The 17,958-nt window shown below is 43.3% G+C and overlaps 2 protein-coding genes across 5 annotated transcripts in view; one reads left to right on the top strand and one right to left on the bottom strand.

The window, feature by feature from the left end:
* Window positions 1-10,627, bottom strand: part of LOC139423981 (paralemmin-1-like) — a 34,094-nt gene extending 23,467 nt beyond the window's left edge. Inside the window, exon 1 of one of the 2 annotated variants that reach the window (XM_071175652.1) lies at window positions 10,478-10,627. The gene's annotated coding sequence lies outside the window, so the exon portion shown is untranslated. The remainder of the gene's footprint in view (window positions 1-10,477) is intronic. The other variant, XM_071175653.1, reaches the window with a different exon arrangement.
* A 5,518-nt stretch (window positions 10,628-16,145) lies between these two features.
* LOC139423980 (phospholipid phosphatase-related protein type 5-like) overlaps window positions 16,146-17,958 on the top strand; it is a 45,619-nt gene continuing 43,806 nt past the window's right edge. For all 3 annotated transcript variants that reach the window (XM_071175648.1, XM_071175651.1, XM_071175649.1), the window contains exon 1: window positions 16,146-16,209. The gene's annotated coding sequence lies outside the window, so the exon portion shown is untranslated. The remainder of the gene's footprint in view (window positions 16,210-17,958) is intronic.

Genomic DNA, 17,958 nt, shown 5'->3' with positions numbered 1-17,958 from the left:
CACCTCAATCCTCCACTGACATACTGTCCATACACATGGATACACATGGACACTTGGCTGCATAAACAAGCAGGCAGAAACAATGTGCTCTAGATTGCATGAAGTGTTACTGTAGTCTGCAACAGCACATTGTGTGAATGGAATATTCTGCACAATGAGGGCCGAGAATACACAGTGTTGACCCAGGAAAATCTCATCTCATAAATAGTTAAAAAGCTGGGCTTTTAAAAGAATTGGTCAACTTGTTCGGCGGTCTACAAAATATGCATTCAGGGAGGTGGAAACGTGCTTTTCTGGGCTGCCTAGCACTCAATAGCTATGGCTCTGGTCTGTAGAATGTGGCCTATAAGCATGCCTGGTTAACTTTGAGAACCTGCTCCGCTCACATAGACTTCTCTCTACCTCTACCCAACACACACAACACCTCATCCTTTACACTGTTGACCATTATCATCACATTATACAGTTCCATTAACAGCAGAGTTGTCATCACTATGGAGAGAAAAGCCATAGCACAACGAGTTAAAGCTGGTGAACCTTACGTTACTTTCAGTGATTCAGACGTTTTCGTCCATGATCAGAATGAAACTACCCACAATGACCAATCAACATTACGGCATTACAGCAATTACTGTCTGGCCGACAACATCACATTTAAAAGGCCTAATCCTCATTCAGTAATAAACACTCTAGCAATATAAGTAATGAGCAATATAACTACTGACCTTTCATTTACTGCTAGGTCACACTGAAATGACAGCTAAGTCACACTTTTGAGCTGAGGCTGGGGTCCTGTGTGGATCAGTTGGTAGAGCATGCCATTTGCAATGCCAGCGTTGTGGGTTCAATTCCCATGGTGAAAATGTAGGCACTCTCTACAGTAAGTCACTCTGTATATATAAGAGCATCCGCTAAATGACTAAAATATCAAGAAAAGAATGTAAGGCCAAAGTGTACTTGTTGAGGAAGTTTGAGGTGTAGCTGTCAGTACCTGTGCCCTGCAGGAGGCCAGGTTTAGGTTTGTGTGGAGCAAACCAAAATTGGTTCTGTAAAGGTTTCCAGCACATTTGTTAGGTTGTGGCAGATTTTCTCTTAACACAAAAACTGTCTAGTTGGGATGATTATAGAATGTTTGTATAAAACACTTACCTGATGTTCCTAGTACACATTTAATCTGTTTCATGATGTTGTGGTAACATTGTGTGGACACTATAAGAGATTATAAGAGTTCCCAAAACACAAAAACTGTCCACTTGTGATGATTATTCCCAGGACAATTATTTTGTTTCTTTAAAAGTTCCTAAAACATTTCTTTAGGTTGTGGGAACATTGTAGGGATATGACAAGAAATAGGTTCCTAAAAGACAAAAACTGTCCATTTGTGCTGACATTCAGATAATGTTTGTATCCGGGTGCACAAAACATTCCTTTAATGTTGCAAGAATGTTGACAGAACAGCCTTTCTAAGTTCTTTAAAGGTTCCCAGAAAATGTAATTAGGTTTTGGGAACAGTGTGGGTGCATTACAAGAGATAGGTTCCCAAAACACAAAATATGCATGGTTGTGATGAAATTCATACAATTTTTAAGTTAGGTTTGGCGACGAGTATGAAGCGAGGGCCAACCAACGAGAGCGTACAGGTCGCAATGGTGGGTAGTGTATGGGGCTTTGGTGACAAAACGGATGGTACTGTGATAGACTGCATCCAGTTTGTTGAGTAGAGTTGGAGGCTATTTTAAAGATGACATCACCGAAGTCGAGGATCGGTAGGATGGTCAGTTTTACAAGGGTATATTTGGCAGCATGAGTGAAGGATGCTTTGTTGCAATATAGGAAGCCAATTCTAGATGTAATTTTGGATTGGAGATGCTTGATGTGAGTCTGGAAGGAGAGTCTACAGTCTAACCAGACACCTAGGAATTTTAGTTGTCCATGTATTCTAAGTCAGAGCCGTCCAGAGTAGTGATGCTGGACGGGCGAGCAGGTGCGGGCAGTGATCGGTTGAATAGCATGCATTTAGTTTTACTTACATTTAAGAGCAGTTGGAGGCCACGGAAGGAGAGTTGTATGGCATTGAAGCTCGTCTGGAGGTTAGTTAACACAGTGTCCAAAGAGGGGCCAGAAGTATACAGAATGGTGTGGTCTGCGTAAAGGTGTACCAGAGAATCACCAGCAGCAAGAGCAACATCATTGGCCAGGTTGATGAATACGGCTGCACAGTAATGTCTCTTATGGATGGCGGTTAAGATGTCATTAAGGACCTTGAGCGTGGCTGAGGTGCACCCATGACCAGCTCTGAAACCAGATTGCATAGCAGAGAAGGTACGATGGGATTAATCTGTAATCTGTTTGTTAACTTGGCTTTCGAAGACCTTAGAAAGACAGGGTAGGATATATATAGGTCCGTAGCAGTTTGGGTCTAGAGTGTCACCCCCTTTGAAGAGGGGGATGACCGCGGCAGCTTTCCAATCTTTGGGAATCTCAGAAGATACGAAAGAGAGGTTGAACAGGCTTGTAATAGGGGTTGCAACAATTTCGGTAGATCATTTTAGAAAGAGAGGGTCCAGATTGTCTAGCCCGGCTTATTTGTAGGGGTCCAGATTTTGCAGATCTTTCAGAACATCAGCTATCTGGATTTGGGTAAAGGAGAAATTGTGGGGGCTTTGGCGGATTGCTGTGGAGGGTGCCGGGCAGTTGACCGGGGTAGGGGTAGCCAAGTGGAAAGCATGGCCAGCAGTAGAGAAATGCTTATTGAAATTCTCAATTATAGTGGATTTATCGGTGGTGAACGTGTTTCCTAGCCTCAGAGCAGTGGGCAGCTGGGAGGAGGTACTCTTATTCTCCATGGACTTTACAGTGTCAAATACATTTTTTGAGTTAGTACTACATGATGCAAATTTCTGTTTGAAAAAGCTAGCCTTAGCTTTCCTAACTGCCTGTGTATATTTGTTCCTAACTTCCCTGAAAAGTTGCATATCACGGGGGCTATTCAATGCTAATGCAGAACGCCACAGGATGTTTTTGTACTGGTCAAGGGCAGACAGGTCTGGAGTGAACCAACGAGTGTATCTATTCCTAATTAAAAAAAATGGAATGGTGCATGCTTGTTTAAGGTGGTGAGGAAGGCACTTTTAAAGAATACCCAGGCATCATCTACTGACGGGATGAGGTCAATGTCATTCCAGGATACACCGGTCAATAAGAAAGGAATGCTCACAGAAGTGTTTTAGGGAGTGTTTGACAGTGATGAGGGGTGGTCGTTTGGTCGCAGACCCATTACGGATGCAAGCAATATGGCAGGGATCGCTGAGATCTTGATTGAAAACAGCAGAGGTGTATTTGAAGGGTGAGTTAGTTAGGATGACATCTATGAGGGTGCCCATGTTTACAGATTTGGAGTTGTACCTGGTAGGTTCATTGATAATTTGTGTGAGATTGAGGGCATCAAGCTTGGATTGTAGGATGGCCGGGGTGTTAAGCATGTCCCAGTTTAGGTCACCTAGTAGCACGAGCTCAGAAGATATATGGGGGGCAATCAATTCACATATGGTATCGAGGGCACAGCTGGGGGCAGAGGGAGGTCTATAGCAAGCGGCAACAGTGAGAGACTTGTTTCTGGAAAGGTGAATTTTTAGAAATGTTTGGGTACAGACTTGGATAGCAATACAGAACTCTGCAGGCTATCATTGCAGTAGATTGCAACACCGCCCCCTTTGGCAGTTCTATCTTGGCGGAAAATGTTATAGTTAGTGATGGAGATTTCAAGGTTTTTGGTGGTTTTCCTAAGCCAGGATTCAGACACGACTAAGACTGAGGTTGGCAGAGTGTGCTAAAACAGTGAGTAAAACAAATTTAGGGAGTAGGCTTCTAATGTTAACATGCATGAAACCAAGGCTTTTACGGTTACAGAAGTCAACAAATGAGAGCACCTGGGGAGTGGAGCTAGGCACTGCAGGACCTGGATTAACCTCTACATCACCAGAGGAACAGAGGAGAAGTAGGATAAGGGTACGGCTAAATGCTATACGAACTGGCCGTCTAGCACGTTCGGAACAGAGAGTAAAAGGAGCAGGTTTCTGGGCACGATAGCATAGATTCAAGGCATAGTGTACAGACAAAGGTAAGGTAGGATGTGAGTACATTGGAGGTAAACCTAGGCATTGAGTAATGATGAGAGAGATATAGTCTCTAGAGACGTTTAAACCAGGTGATGCCATCGCCTATGTAGGAGGTGGAACAACATGGTTGGTTAAGGCATATTGAGCAGGGCTAGAGGCTCTACAGTGAAATAAGACAGTAATCACTAACCAGGACAGTGATGGACGAGGCATATTTATATTAGAGAGAGGCATGCGTAGCCATGTGAACATATGGGTCCAGTGAGTGGTTGGGCTGACTGGGAACACGGCGATTCAGACAGTTAGCAGACCGATGCTAACACGCTAACAGTTAGTAGGCCGGGGATAAATAAGCCAGCAGTTAGCAGACCGGGTTAGCAAGCAAGCAGTTAGCTGGAGTTAGCAGTTAGCAGACCGTGGCAGGCAAGCTAGCAGTTAGTAGACCGGGGCTAGCAAGTTAGCCTTTGGGGGACGTCGCGATATGGGTAAGTCTGTTTTTGCCTCTTCTTGCGGTGACGTCGATAGACCAGTCATGGAGTTAGTAGGGTTCCAAGTAGCTCTAGGGAGCTAGCAGGCCTAGCAGGCTGTAGTGACGCCTCTAGCACTGCAGTGCCTTAGACTGCTGCACCACTTGGGAGGCCCTTTCCAAGGATATTTCATCTAAAACATTTTTTGATAAATAATTATCATCCTAAATATGAGCCTTTTTGCAGACAAGCTGATATTCAGTCCCATAGACACTCACATCACCTATGTACGCGAACACTAGTTAATAGTTCACTGTTCTGACTGGTAGTTTCGTTCAGCTGAAAGCAGCGCTGAACTCTGACACTTTCAAGACGAAGGTCATTGAAAAGCCTGCTCACGTCTCGTCTTCACACATTCCAGGCAATGAGATCACATTTACTGTACACACAGAGACAGTAAGAAGGCTGCAGAGAGCAGAGTGTACACAATGCAATGTCCTGTAATCTCCTAGTCTAGTAAAGTCACATGATGTCTTGCTGTCATTCCCTCTGTAGGATTTCCACCTCCTTCATAGAAACAGGCTGCTCGTTGAACATTCCAAAATCATGGGCATTAATATGGAGTTGGTACCCACTTTGCTGCTATAACAGCCTCCACTATTCTGGGAAGGCTTTCCACTAGATGTTGGAACATTGCTGCGGGGACTTGCTTCCATTCAGCCACAAGAACATTAGTGAGGTCGGGCACTGATGTTGGGCGATTAGGCTTGGCTTGCAGTCTGCATTCCAATTAACCTCAAAGGTGTTCGATGGAGTTGAGGTCAGGGTTCTGTGCAGGCCAGGCAAGTTCTTCCACACCGATCTCGACAAACCATTTCTGTATGGACCTGCTTTTGTGCATGGGGGCATTGTCATGCTGAAACAGGAAAGGGCCTTACCCAAATTGTTGCCACAAAGTTGGAAGCACAAAATCGTCTTGAAAGTCATTGTATGCTGTAGCATACAGCCCGAACCATGAAAAACAGCCCCAGACCATTATTCATCATCCACCAAACTTTACAGTTGACACTAAGCATTCGGGCAGGTAGCGTTCTCCTGGCAGTTTGGAACTCGTTAGTGAGTGTTGCAACATAGGATATATTATTTTTCAATGCTACACGCTTCAGCAGTCCCATTCTGTGAGCTTGTGTGGCCTACCACTTCGCGGCTGAGCCGTTGCTGCTCCTAGACGTTTCCACTTCACAATAACAGCACTTATAGTTGACCGGGGCAACTCTAGCAGGGCAGAAAATTGACGAATTGTTGGAAAAGTGGCATCCTATGACGGTTCCACAATGAAAGTCACTGAGCTCTCCAGTTCTGCCAATGTTTGTCTATGGAGATTGCATAGCTATGTGCTCAATATTATACACCTGTCAGTAAACGGCCATGGCTGAAATAGCCGAATGCACTAATTTGAAGGGGTGTCCACATACTTTTGTGCACATAGTGTATGAACTGAACATAGACCAGCCTAAACACTACATGTAAACAAATGCATGCAATCATTTACACATGTGAACCTGACCCGAACCCAGACATCCTGTACATGATAGCAGAAATGCGCTCAACCATGCACACAACTACATAAGGACATGGCCTGCTGTCATGCACATAGTCCAGAACTCAAATGCAGAACTATACACATATGAGGATCCACATATACACATACATTATGCACCACTAGTATGTCCTCATTCTGTCCTCCCCAACAGTCTGTAAATCGTATCTCATGCTATCTATGCACATCATATTCCACTTAATCCTTGTTTATTCTGTGTAGGCTAAGGCTCACGCACATCTGATAAATCATGGCGTCCAGTTCATCACACCGTGTGCTCCTCCACAGCACCCAGTTGGAGAAACAAACCGAAGACATAAGCTGTTGTTGTCCCCTAGCTACATTGTTTTTAGCCATCGACCCTGCAGCCTCTCTCTCCTCTGCATTAACGTTAGGGAGGGACGGTTACATCATTTGGGCGGAATATGCGTAATATATGTATGGTGATGTCTTTTCAAGTCAGATTAGAGATGAGGTCATGTTGTTAACCTCAGCGTTAAGGTATGCATGGCTTTGTCATGTGATGTCAACCGTGGTTCCTTCAGCTTGGATTATGAAAGACAGATTGTCCATTCAAATGTGTAAACGCTTTGGAAAAGAGTGCATTCAGCCTGTCACAAGTACTTTACACTCAATTGACTCTTGGGAAAAGGGTATTCAATGCACAATTCATATATTTTTCTTCTACACCTCAATTGACAAGTACTTTCACTGATTCAAATTCAGCATAAAAACGGCAATGGAGAAAAAGCATTTCAAACCATTTTTAGATGTTTCCAGAGCATTCTAATGCAGCTTCCTGAAATAGCTCAATGTCTCTTGGTAGAGGTTACAATTTAAGCACTTTAACAAATAAAATGGGCCTTGTCAATGTGCAGTGCAAGTCTAATGAGTTCATGGCTCCATAACGGGAAAGAGCATTCATCAAGCACTTTGCCTCACTTGCCAGGCTTATATTTTAACACCGCATTGTTGGAATAGGACCCGTAAGTTATTTATGAGGCAGCACTAGAGGGAAAGGGGCCCAACTATAGTCTTATTGAAGGGTAATTAGATCCATGTTATCTCCCTCTCTACATTCAAAGACTCAATCATGGACACTGTTACTGACACTTGTGGATGCTTCGCGTGATGTATTGTTGCTGTTGTCTGTGCCTAACAATGTTTGTACCGTGTTTGTGCTGCTACCATGTTGTGCTGCTGCCATGTTGTTACCTTGTTGTTGTTGTGATGCTACCATGCTGTGCTACTATGCCTTTGTTGTCTTAGGCCTCTCTTTATGTAGTGTGCTTCTCTTGTCATGATGTGTGTGTTGTCCTAAAAAAAAGTATATCCCAGCCTCCGTCCCCGCAGGAGGCCTTTTGTTAGGCTGCCATTGTAAATAACAATTTACTTTATTTATTTGACTTGCCTAGTTAAATAAAGGTTAAATAAAAACTAAAAATAGATTAGATTGAGGCAGAATGAACAGCCATTGTCTGATGAGCCTCCAAATGTCAATCCAAATCCTACACATCTGTCCTCATATCCCTTGGGCGTACTACTGAATGAATTTGTGTACAGTATAAAGACGTATTCAAAATCTGAAGTATTGCTTCGTGGAAGTTCCTTTCAACAGATAACCACCCAACATAGGACAGCCCACGTCATGTCAGAGTTGGATGGTAAATGTTCCAATAAATGTTGATTTATGGTCCCCTACCAGTCATTTCCCCTGCAGTGGCATCCATCTTCTTTAAAAGTGGGTCACATGTGAAAGTAATGGGGGCTGTGGAACAGGACAAAGCAAACCCATAAATAATAGAGAAGGGAAAGCAAGGCGGTGTTAGCCGCAGCGGCCATAATCCTTTGTCTGTAATCACATTTGTAGGCCCAGCTTTGTCAGGCAAATCCGTAGAGGTTTTGTATCTAATGGTGTCTTTTCATCAAGGTGTAAGTCTGATTCACGACTCTGGAGTGACAGCCCATTGTCTCCTCCCGGAACCCAGAATCCTCAGGGTTTTCTCAAGCTGTCAGCTTGTGTATCCACGGGCTACATTAAGCTGATGACAGGATGGAGATTTTGTGGGGAGAAGAAGAGCGGGCATGGCTGAATGCAAACAGCTCAAAGCTCTCCATCAATCTAATTGTGTGAGAGACTGTGCTGCTGATATCACCAAGGAGATATCACTGAGAGCAGTGCTCAAATGTGTTAATTCAGTTGACACTCGATTTCCAAATCCACGGGCAGTTTAGTTTGGTTTGGCCTCATCTAAGGAACAGTACTGTACATTTCCACATCCATTCAATCTACAGTAACAATCATACAAACCACAGTACAAAAGTATTTTGAACAGTAAGCTAATTCCTCAGTTCTGATCAAGACCAGAACTGCCTGAGGTTACGGAGCAGCAGATATTCAGTATCAAACTGCATGGTTAATGTTCCTCTCTCTGGAATCCATTTTCCTCCCTGTGACTGAAGCTCTGACATTTAACTGTAATGGCTCGGAAGAACCTGAACCACTCAGCCATATTTTCAGGAAACAGCGCTGCTTCTCTTTGAGATGATTGACAATAAGTTAGCCATGTACCAAGAGCTTCTGAAGTAAGTCTCTTACCTGACGTGATGGGAAACATCAAATATTCAAGAGATCAAAATTCACCTGCCTTGCCAAACGCAAGCGCACCCCACCACTGAAAATGGTTGGCTCTGGACAGGTGCAAAGCCCTAGTTCCAACCTAATCTCGGTTAACCCAGAACTAAAATCTCACATAATTTGGTTATGTTTATGTAGTCTGTCCACGAAAGATTAGTTCCAACCAAACAACCAATACTCTGAATGTTTAAGGGGGCACAACCTTTTGGTACTATCCTATTGTTTCTCGCAATCTCTTCAACGGGAATTTTAGTTGGCTGTTTTGACCTTAGTGCTTGAGATTTTACACATCGACAAGAAGTCAGGCTGCGAACCGGCTGTAAAGGCTTGACTCCACAGGAGCGTAATGTTGTTCAAGATTCTGACCAGATGGAGCCACAAGAACCATCCCTTCATCTCCCTCCTCCCCCCTCCCCCGGTGTTCCTCCCTCTGTGTTCTACCTAATGAAGCACTTTGCTGGAGCATGTGGGTGTCTTTAAGTGAGTCTCACCCGCCTCAGGCCCAATCTGGATGCTCATAACACTAGCAGATACTCTATTCGCTGCATATTTCCCTCCCTTACAGAGTGCAGAGCGATGGCTTCAGACTCCGTCCACCCTAGCACCAACATTACCACTCTGATGATGTGAAATCAATATGAACATTAGAGCCCTAATCACTGCTAATGTTCTTTATGATCGTTACCCATTTACTCGTTCATTACAAGACATTGCTTTGATATTCATATTCACATGAATATCCTTATTCACATGACTATCATTATGGTAATGGGTGATACTTTGCCTGACAACAAGCTCTATATTTGGTAGGTGGAGCCTGTGTCAATTCTAGACTAGTTATCTCCTATGAAGATCCTCAGCCTGATGCTGATATGTGTTTAAGCTCTGTTGCAGAAGACGTCACAAGAGGAATGAGGGACTGTCTCTGTACTGCAGCATAGAGGCCAGAGCTGGAGTGGTGGTGTTGGGAGGCTGCGGTGTGGCTGGAATATAGTAGCACTTCATTCCAATTAGACTCAATTTCATTATTGTGTCCTGGCTGAGAATCTCTAAGCAATTTGTCTCCTTAAGCATTGAAGCCATTTTAGGGGATGTTGCCATGGAGTAGGTTAGTTAATGAAGCGCTCACTGTTAGAGATGTGTCAGTCGTCTGTGACTGACAGGTTGTTTATCAGTATTGAGTGGTCCACAAAAGCAGCTATTTTAAATGCACCAAGTCACAGTCATCTCTCCTATACCAAAATCAGGGATTTGTGTCTTAAACTTTGTCAATAGAGTGAGGTGACAAAGTTCTTCAGTTCAGGAATGCCCAAAGAGGACCATTTACTATTTAACATCAGGCAGTCTATTGTGAAATGAGGCCAGGTACTTGGTTTTTTCACTTTGAACAGGAATACAATGAAAGCTGAACAGATTAATTTCACATGATATTCATAAAAATGTGTAATTATATTGAACCAGCCCAGTTATAACATTATAATAAGCAATGTTGCAAAACAAAACATGTGGGATCCACATGGTACAACTTCATTGGATATGGTAATACGAAGTTGACCCGCAGAATGGACTTTTAAAAGAGATGATGAACCACAATAGTTTACATACAACTGAAATGACGTGTAAAGCATTTGAACAAATAGGTAAATAGCCTTACCTTGCGTAACTTTCACTCGCAGTTGGAATGTAGGACAAGCGCACAGAAAGATATGGTTCAAGGACTCAGGTTGAAAAAGTTATGAACTCTTCAATCAGATTTGACTGTATTTTCCACTTCTACGATGTGTAACGTTTGGTATGAAAACTGCTGGGAAGTTAGTAAGAAAACACGAATTCGTTTGTGGGAGTGACCACAAAGTTCAGCGAGACGTAATAGGAGGCTAGAGTAGCCCAGTCCATAATGAACACTTCGGCGCGCCTCTCGTTCAGGGAAGGTACCAGGGAAGAAGAATAGCATGCTCCAGAAGAATGATCGAGACTGGTAACTACCGCAATAGTCTTGGCGTTTTACTTTCTAAAAACAGTTTTAGAATATGTCTTGCTGCCAGGATAGGTAGCGAAAAAAGAAAGAAAGTGAAACGTTAACTTGAGGTCGGCTGCTCCTTGGTTATCTCGGTTTTCTTAGGGGTCGGTTAAGTTAAGATAACTAGGTGAAGCCTATGGCCAGATACCAGATACAGTATGGGCCATATACCACACAGTAGATAGGGACCCTTCCATGGTATGCACTCGATTGTAAACGTCATTGTCACATGTCTGAAAAAGGCCTCAATATGTATAAGCATACCTATATATGTTTTTATATTTACACCATTGAAAACCCATGGATTATTACTTGATAATTCAGGAGAAGGAAACCATTTAATCCACTAATAGTGTCTGCTTGGCTGACTGCATGGTCTATCACCAAGGCAGAGTGGAGTCATTATGGGAGTGCTCCTTTGATAGTGTACACATGAGACAGTGATTAATAATCAGCTCTGTAGGAGGTGCACTTCTTGTCATTATAATGAGCTTCTGTCCCCAGCCAAATTTGACAAATGGGATATTTTCTGCATGCAGGTTTTCTACCTGTCATGTGGGATGCCAGCCTGCTCCAACCTGAGTAACCTTGCAGCGTCATCCATTAAAATGAGCCCTGTGCTACCTACATTGCTACCTACATTTCCATCTCATTAACACCCTAAACCTCAGTGTACTCTGCCTCGGGACCCCATCTGGTGTGTTCACAATCCCATGCATCATTTCTCCCATGCCTGAAGGCTTTTCTGCAGTCTCTCTTACATGAACAAGATGCTCCTTCAGAACTTGTAAAATAACGGAAGCGTGTAAAACAAAACACATTATTTCATTTTCTAATCAGCATCAAAGCATCTCACCTATTCCCTGTCGCTCGCATGGCCAGCCCACTCACTGTATCCATTCAGTCCATATTTATGACACCAACCCGCAGCAGCCCAACACAAAGCATAGACTACAGTACAGCTCCAGCACTGCGGGAGCGCAAGCATGGAGACCACTCTAGCAGACATTTACATACGGTTAGAAAGGTCAGTCAGGCATTTGTGTCACACCTTGTGTCGCTTTGAGCACCCTCTGCTCTCACATCTGTGTTACCTAACGGCTCATTTGGTTAGGGTTAGGGTTAACTCTAACTGATCATTGGGTTAGGGTTAGGGTTAACTCTAACTGATCATTGGGTTAGGGTTAGGGTTAACTCTAACTGATCATTGGGTTAGGGTTAGGGTTAACTCTAACTGATCATTTGGTTAGGGTTAGGGTTAACTCTAACTGATCATTTGGTTAGGGTTAGGGTTAACTCTAACTGATCATTTGGTTAGGGTTAGGGTTAACTCTAACTGATCATTGGGTTAGGGTTAGTGTTAACTCTAACTGATCCTTTGGTTAGGGTTAGGGCTAACTCTAACTGATCATTTGGTTAGGGTTAGGGTTAACTCTAACTGATCATTTGGTTAGGGTTAGGGTTAACTCTAACTGATCATTTGGTTAGGGTTAGGGTTAACTCGAACTGATCATTTGGTTAGGGTTAGGGTTAACGCTAACTGATCATTGTTTTGTTTCTCAGTGACCCGAACAAGGCAGACCAAGGCCAACAGTATGAGGCTGTTTAGACAGCAGACCAAGGCCAACAGTATGAGGCTGTTTAGACAGCAGACCAAGGCCAACAGTATGAGGCTGTTTAGACACCAGACCAAGGCCAACAGTATGAGAATGTTTAGACAGCAGACCAAGGCCAACAGTATGAGGCTGTTTAGACAGCAGACCAAGCAGAGGAATGTACAGATGTAGGATTTTCATTTGACTTATATTGACACAGAAAAAATAATCATGCAGCAACAGGATTTGAACGTTTAGTCCATAATGTTGCTTGATTGGTGGTTAGGCTATTAGCTGGCCAAAAGTAGGCTACTTGAAAAGTGCATTACTGTTAATATAACCGTGTGTTATTGTGCATTTTCAGTGAATTTATATAAATCTTAAAGCTTATCTGCATTTCCTGCGGTCAGGAAGATTCTCAGCAACAAAAGACTGATCAAATTAAGATCCGACATCTGTTGTCTATTGTTGTGTGTCTGATTAATGAGTTGCCCCTATGCACCACAGCTGGAGCCTTGGCTTGGCATTGTGTGTGTGCACATATGTGTGTATGCGTAGGCATGCACATGTGTCCTATTTTCCAGTCTTTCTGCAGACTGATCTTCCTGGGTGGAGGGTGTCCATGTAGGAAATGTGTTATGGAAGTACATTGTTAAAGGAAATAAGCAGTCATTTTTGCAATTAAATCCAAACCTCTGGATTTGTACTGCTATTTGTTCAGTTCTCTGACTGCCCATCAGACTGACTGCCCAATACTACAGGATCATCACATTCTTTATATTGCATGGATGCCCATCAAATGTAAGACTCTCACAAAATCAATCACCTAAATAATTCAAACGGGTCAGTATGCAGGTGTTATAGGCAGTACAACCAGACCGGATGTGCTTACGTATTCACATACATGTACAGCATATATGAATATTCTATTAATTTGGTGTATGTTTGTGCAAAGTGCATGCACGTGTAAATGTATGTGTACATCCCATAAAGTCCACCCATGTTGGGTTTGTCTTTTTGTGTCTCGGTGTGCAGCGTAGAGTTCCATTCCTCCTCTGTCTGTATTGATCAGTCAGTAAGGCAGCTCAGTTATATTCTCACCAGGCAGGTGGGGGGGGGGGGGGGAAGGGGAGGAGAGGAGAGGAGACCCATGGGACAGACATCCAATGTGCTGTAAACCATAACGGCCTAATAATGGGCAGATTCCTCATTTCCACAATGCCGTAGCCATATCTCATCCCCACTCTGACAATCCTACCGAGCCAGAACAGCAATGCATGCTCAGCGCCTGAGTGGTAGTGAGGGGGGAGCTGGGTCTGGTGCTTGGGATAGGGCAGGGGCTATAGAGCTGGGCAACTACTCTTTTAGTACAGCCCTAGCTTCCACATAATAGTCCCCATTTATATTTAACCATTGACTGACCTACTATGGCTAGGATTAAATCAAATTTGATTATATTTATCACATGCTTACAAGCCCTTCCTAACGATGCAGAGTTTAAAAACAATAATAAAAAGAAAAATGTTAACACAATTATCATAAATTTTAGTATACAGGCCGTGCACAACTACAAATAAACAGTCTTGCATTGCTTTATGCTTGCCTAGAGGGGTTACCCCCAGTGGCTGTGTTGATTTATGCTGTAGATACATATTTATATAATGTATGTGTATAGGTCAGATACTATAAAGAGAGCACTGTGTGTTAGCTAATGTGGCTAATGCCTATCAGCCTCCCAGTGGTAATGCTATATTAATGAAGGTGAGTGAGTCATTGTGGAGTTACCCGTGGTTGACCTGCTGATTCATTTAACACCTCAGGGTGGAATGGGGAGCACTTAGAGGTCCTCATATAAACACTCCCACTAAAACTCAAGAGCTTTTCTGGCCACAAGGCATTCTGGCTCCCGAGTGGCGTAGTGGTCTAAGGCACTGCACCTGAGTGCCAGAGGCGTCACTACAGACTCTGGTTCGATTCCAGGCTATGTCATGATTGGGAGTTGCATAGGGTGGTGCAGCGTCGTTTGGGTTTGTCTGTCGTAGGCCACCATTGTAAATTGAACTTGTTCTTAACTGACTTGCCCAGTTAAATAAAAAATGATTCTGTCCAATCAATGTTAAAATGTGCTACTGAGCATGTGTGAGAAGCTGAGGTTTTGAGCCTAAACAGAACCGGTTGGGTCTATTTTGAAGACATGTGTACTATGATTCAGATGTGAGCTGAATGCGGCTGCATTAACACCCCGCTGGCTACTGAATGAGGACATTCTTCATGCGGTGAAACTGTAAGACTCAGATCTTCGCAGTATGATCACATAGCAAAGTTTGACGCGTACTTTCATCAACAGCCTGAGCCCACAGTCCCTTCCCCTGGAAGTGGAATGTTACACACACATTAATAATAGCCTTGGCAAGAACATGTATGTCAACCCCCCCTCAATTTAAGGGCTTTATTGGCATGGGAAACATATGTTAATATTGCCAAAGCAAGGGAAGTTGAAAATAAACAAAAGTGAAATAAACAATAAAGATTAACAGTAGACATTACACTCACAAAAGTTCCAAAATAATAAAGACATTTCAAATGGCATTATGTGCAAATAGTTAAAGTACAAAAGGGAAAATAAATAAACATAAATATGGGTTGTATTTACAACGGTGTTTGTTCTTCACTGGTTGCCCTTTTCATGTGGCAACAGGTCACATATCTTGCTGCTGTGATGGCACACTGTGGAATTTCACCCAATAGATATGGGAGTTTATCAAAATGTGGTTTGTTTTCGAGTTCTTTGTGGATCTGTGTAATCTGAGGGAAATATGGGTCTCTAATATGGTCATACATTTGGCAGGAAGGCAGGAAGTGCAGCTTAGTTTCCAATGTGTCAAGTAATTCTCTTTTTGTTTCCTCATGATTTGGTTGGGTCTAATTGTGTTGCTCTTTCTCTCTCTCTCTCACTCTCTACACACACTCTGATTCTCCCTTCCACTATAACAGTTCCCCTCTGGCTGTTGACCCTGTCCTGTTTAACAGTGGCAGGCAGGCAGCCAGCCCCTATCTCTTATCAGTCCTGACCTGCAGTATTAAACCCACACCAGCCCTAGATCAATAGCCATGTATTTATTGGATTGTGTGCCCTGAGGCAGACAGGCTGCAGCCCGACAAAAAGGCACACCTGAGCTCCCCCCTCCCTCAATCCTTCTCTCTCTCTCTCTCTCTCTCACACACACACCACTCTGTTTGGGGTTTACATCCCCTCCCTCCCTCCCTCATTCACTGCGAGAGAGAGGGAGGACAGAGAGAGAGAGGGATGGAAGGAAACAAGTTTTGAATACAAATGAGCTTCTCTCTAGTGGCACAGATTCCACACATCTCTCTCTCTCTTAATCACACACGAATACACAATCTTCCACACACGCTGCCTCTCGGTCTGTATTGGAAGACAGCGCAGCACATGCAGTAATTCCCGACACTTAATTGATTAGCCCAGGCTGCTTATTTGAAGTGGCTAATTAGAGGGGGAGTGTGTCGAGTGTATGAGGAGGGCTGGGGAGTCGCTAGCGCTCTTTATCTCCGTGCGCGTGTCTGTCTGAGGAGCTCCAGTACCACGCTTCACTCTGGAGCATCAGGAGGAGGAGAGAAGAAGAAGAGAAGAGATAGAGAGGCAGCTGGGTGGGGAGATTTTCACTACACTTTCCCTCATCTGATATGGCCTCCGCGTAGGAATCTGGTGCCACGGCAACAGAGGAGCTAGGCAGCAGCGAGGTGTCTAAGGTAAGAGGAGGGGGGTGATGGGTTTTCCTCTCCTCCGTCTGTTTTCCTCTCATCTGTCTGCATGGGTTGCAGTATGAGGAGCATTAGCATGCTAACATTGCTCTGTATGTCAATGGTTCAGATTGTGGTCTGATGCAGAGAGGCAGTGAGAGTGTTTTGGTGTTTATGTGGCGGTGAGGAATGTTTCACCATGGTATTCCCCAAAGGGAAGCTCTAATAACCTAGCGTTCTGAAATCCTATTAGGGTCCCCCCCCCCCCTACCTACACCGCCCTATTAATAGCGTGAAGTGGGATTGTCTCTATGGCAGGGGGGGGGGGTGTATCACCGCATGTAAGTGAAGGTGTGTGTGTTCATGTATTCTGCACACATGATATCTGCAGATTCAGCATGTGGTCTGGTTTGAGTGAAACATGTCTGTCAAGAGCAAGGCACACGCACTCAACATACTACCATCCTGCATGCTAACTACACATACCTTGGTAATGCACCAAGACAACAGTGCAGGGATTAAAGGGACTTGGACTGATCTCTTTGAACGTGATTGGTTATAGGAGAGTATTCAGCAGCACAGGATAGCCACACAAAGGGTGAAAGAAAGAAGCAGACAGTGCCATGTAAATGCTGCATTGGACTGTACAAACACATTGAATATACTACCCTGTACCTCTCTAAGTAGTACTGTGTCAGGGGGATGGCTACATTCAAGGATGAAAGGATCAACCAGACTGCCATATACAGTGCCCTTCAGAAAGCATTCACACCCCTTGACCTTTTCCACATTTTGTTATGTTACAGTCTGAATTTAAAATTGATTAAATTAAGATTGTTTTGTCACTGGCCTACACACAATACCCCATAATGTCGAAGAGGAAATACGTTTTACCATTTAATAAAAAATGAAAAGCTGAAATATCTTGAGTCAATAAGTATTAAACCCCTTTGTTATGGCAAGCCTAAATAAGTTCAGGAGTATACATTTGCTCAACAAGTCACATAATAAGTTGCATGGACTTACAATAATATTGTTTAACATTATGATTTAATGACCACCTCATCTTTGTACCCCACATATACAATTATCTGTAAGGTCCCTCAGTCTAGCAGTGAATTTAAAACACAGATTCAACTACAAAGACAAGGGAGGTTTTCCAATGCTTCAAAGAAGGTCACCTATTGGTAGATGGGTAAAAAAAAAAGCAGACGTTGAATCTCCCTTTGAGCATGGTGAAGTTATTAATTACACTTTGGATGGTGTATCAATATACCCAGTCACTACAAAAGATACAGGCATCCATCCTAACTCAGTAGCTGGAGAGGAAGGAAACCATTCAGGAATTTCACCATGAGTCAAATGGTGACTTTAAAACAGAGTTTAAAGGCTGTGATAGGAGTAAACTGAGGATGGATCAACAAGATTGTAGTTACTCCACAATACTGACCTAAATGATAGAGTGAAAAGAAGGAAGCCTGTACAGAATAAAAATATTCCAAAACATGCATCCTGTTTGAATACGAAGCGTTATGCTTGGGGCAAATTCAGCACAACAGTTCACTTCATATTTTCAAGCATGGTGGTGACTGCATCATATTATGGGTATGCTTGTCAACGGCAAGAACTAGGGAGTATTTTAGGATAAAAAAGTAATGGAATAGATCCTAGAGGAAAACCTGGTTCCGTCTGCTGATAGACTACTTAGACAATGGGAGACAAATTCACCTTTCAGCTGGACAATAACCTAAAACACAA

This window comes from Oncorhynchus clarkii, chromosome 13 (genome assembly GCF_045791955.1).
Source record: "Oncorhynchus clarkii lewisi isolate Uvic-CL-2024 chromosome 13, UVic_Ocla_1.0, whole genome shotgun sequence".
Taxonomy (NCBI): domain Eukaryota; kingdom Metazoa; phylum Chordata; class Actinopteri; order Salmoniformes; family Salmonidae; genus Oncorhynchus; species Oncorhynchus clarkii.
The sequence above is the reverse complement of the archived record's forward strand: the minus strand, read 5'-3'. Positions and strand labels throughout refer to the sequence as shown.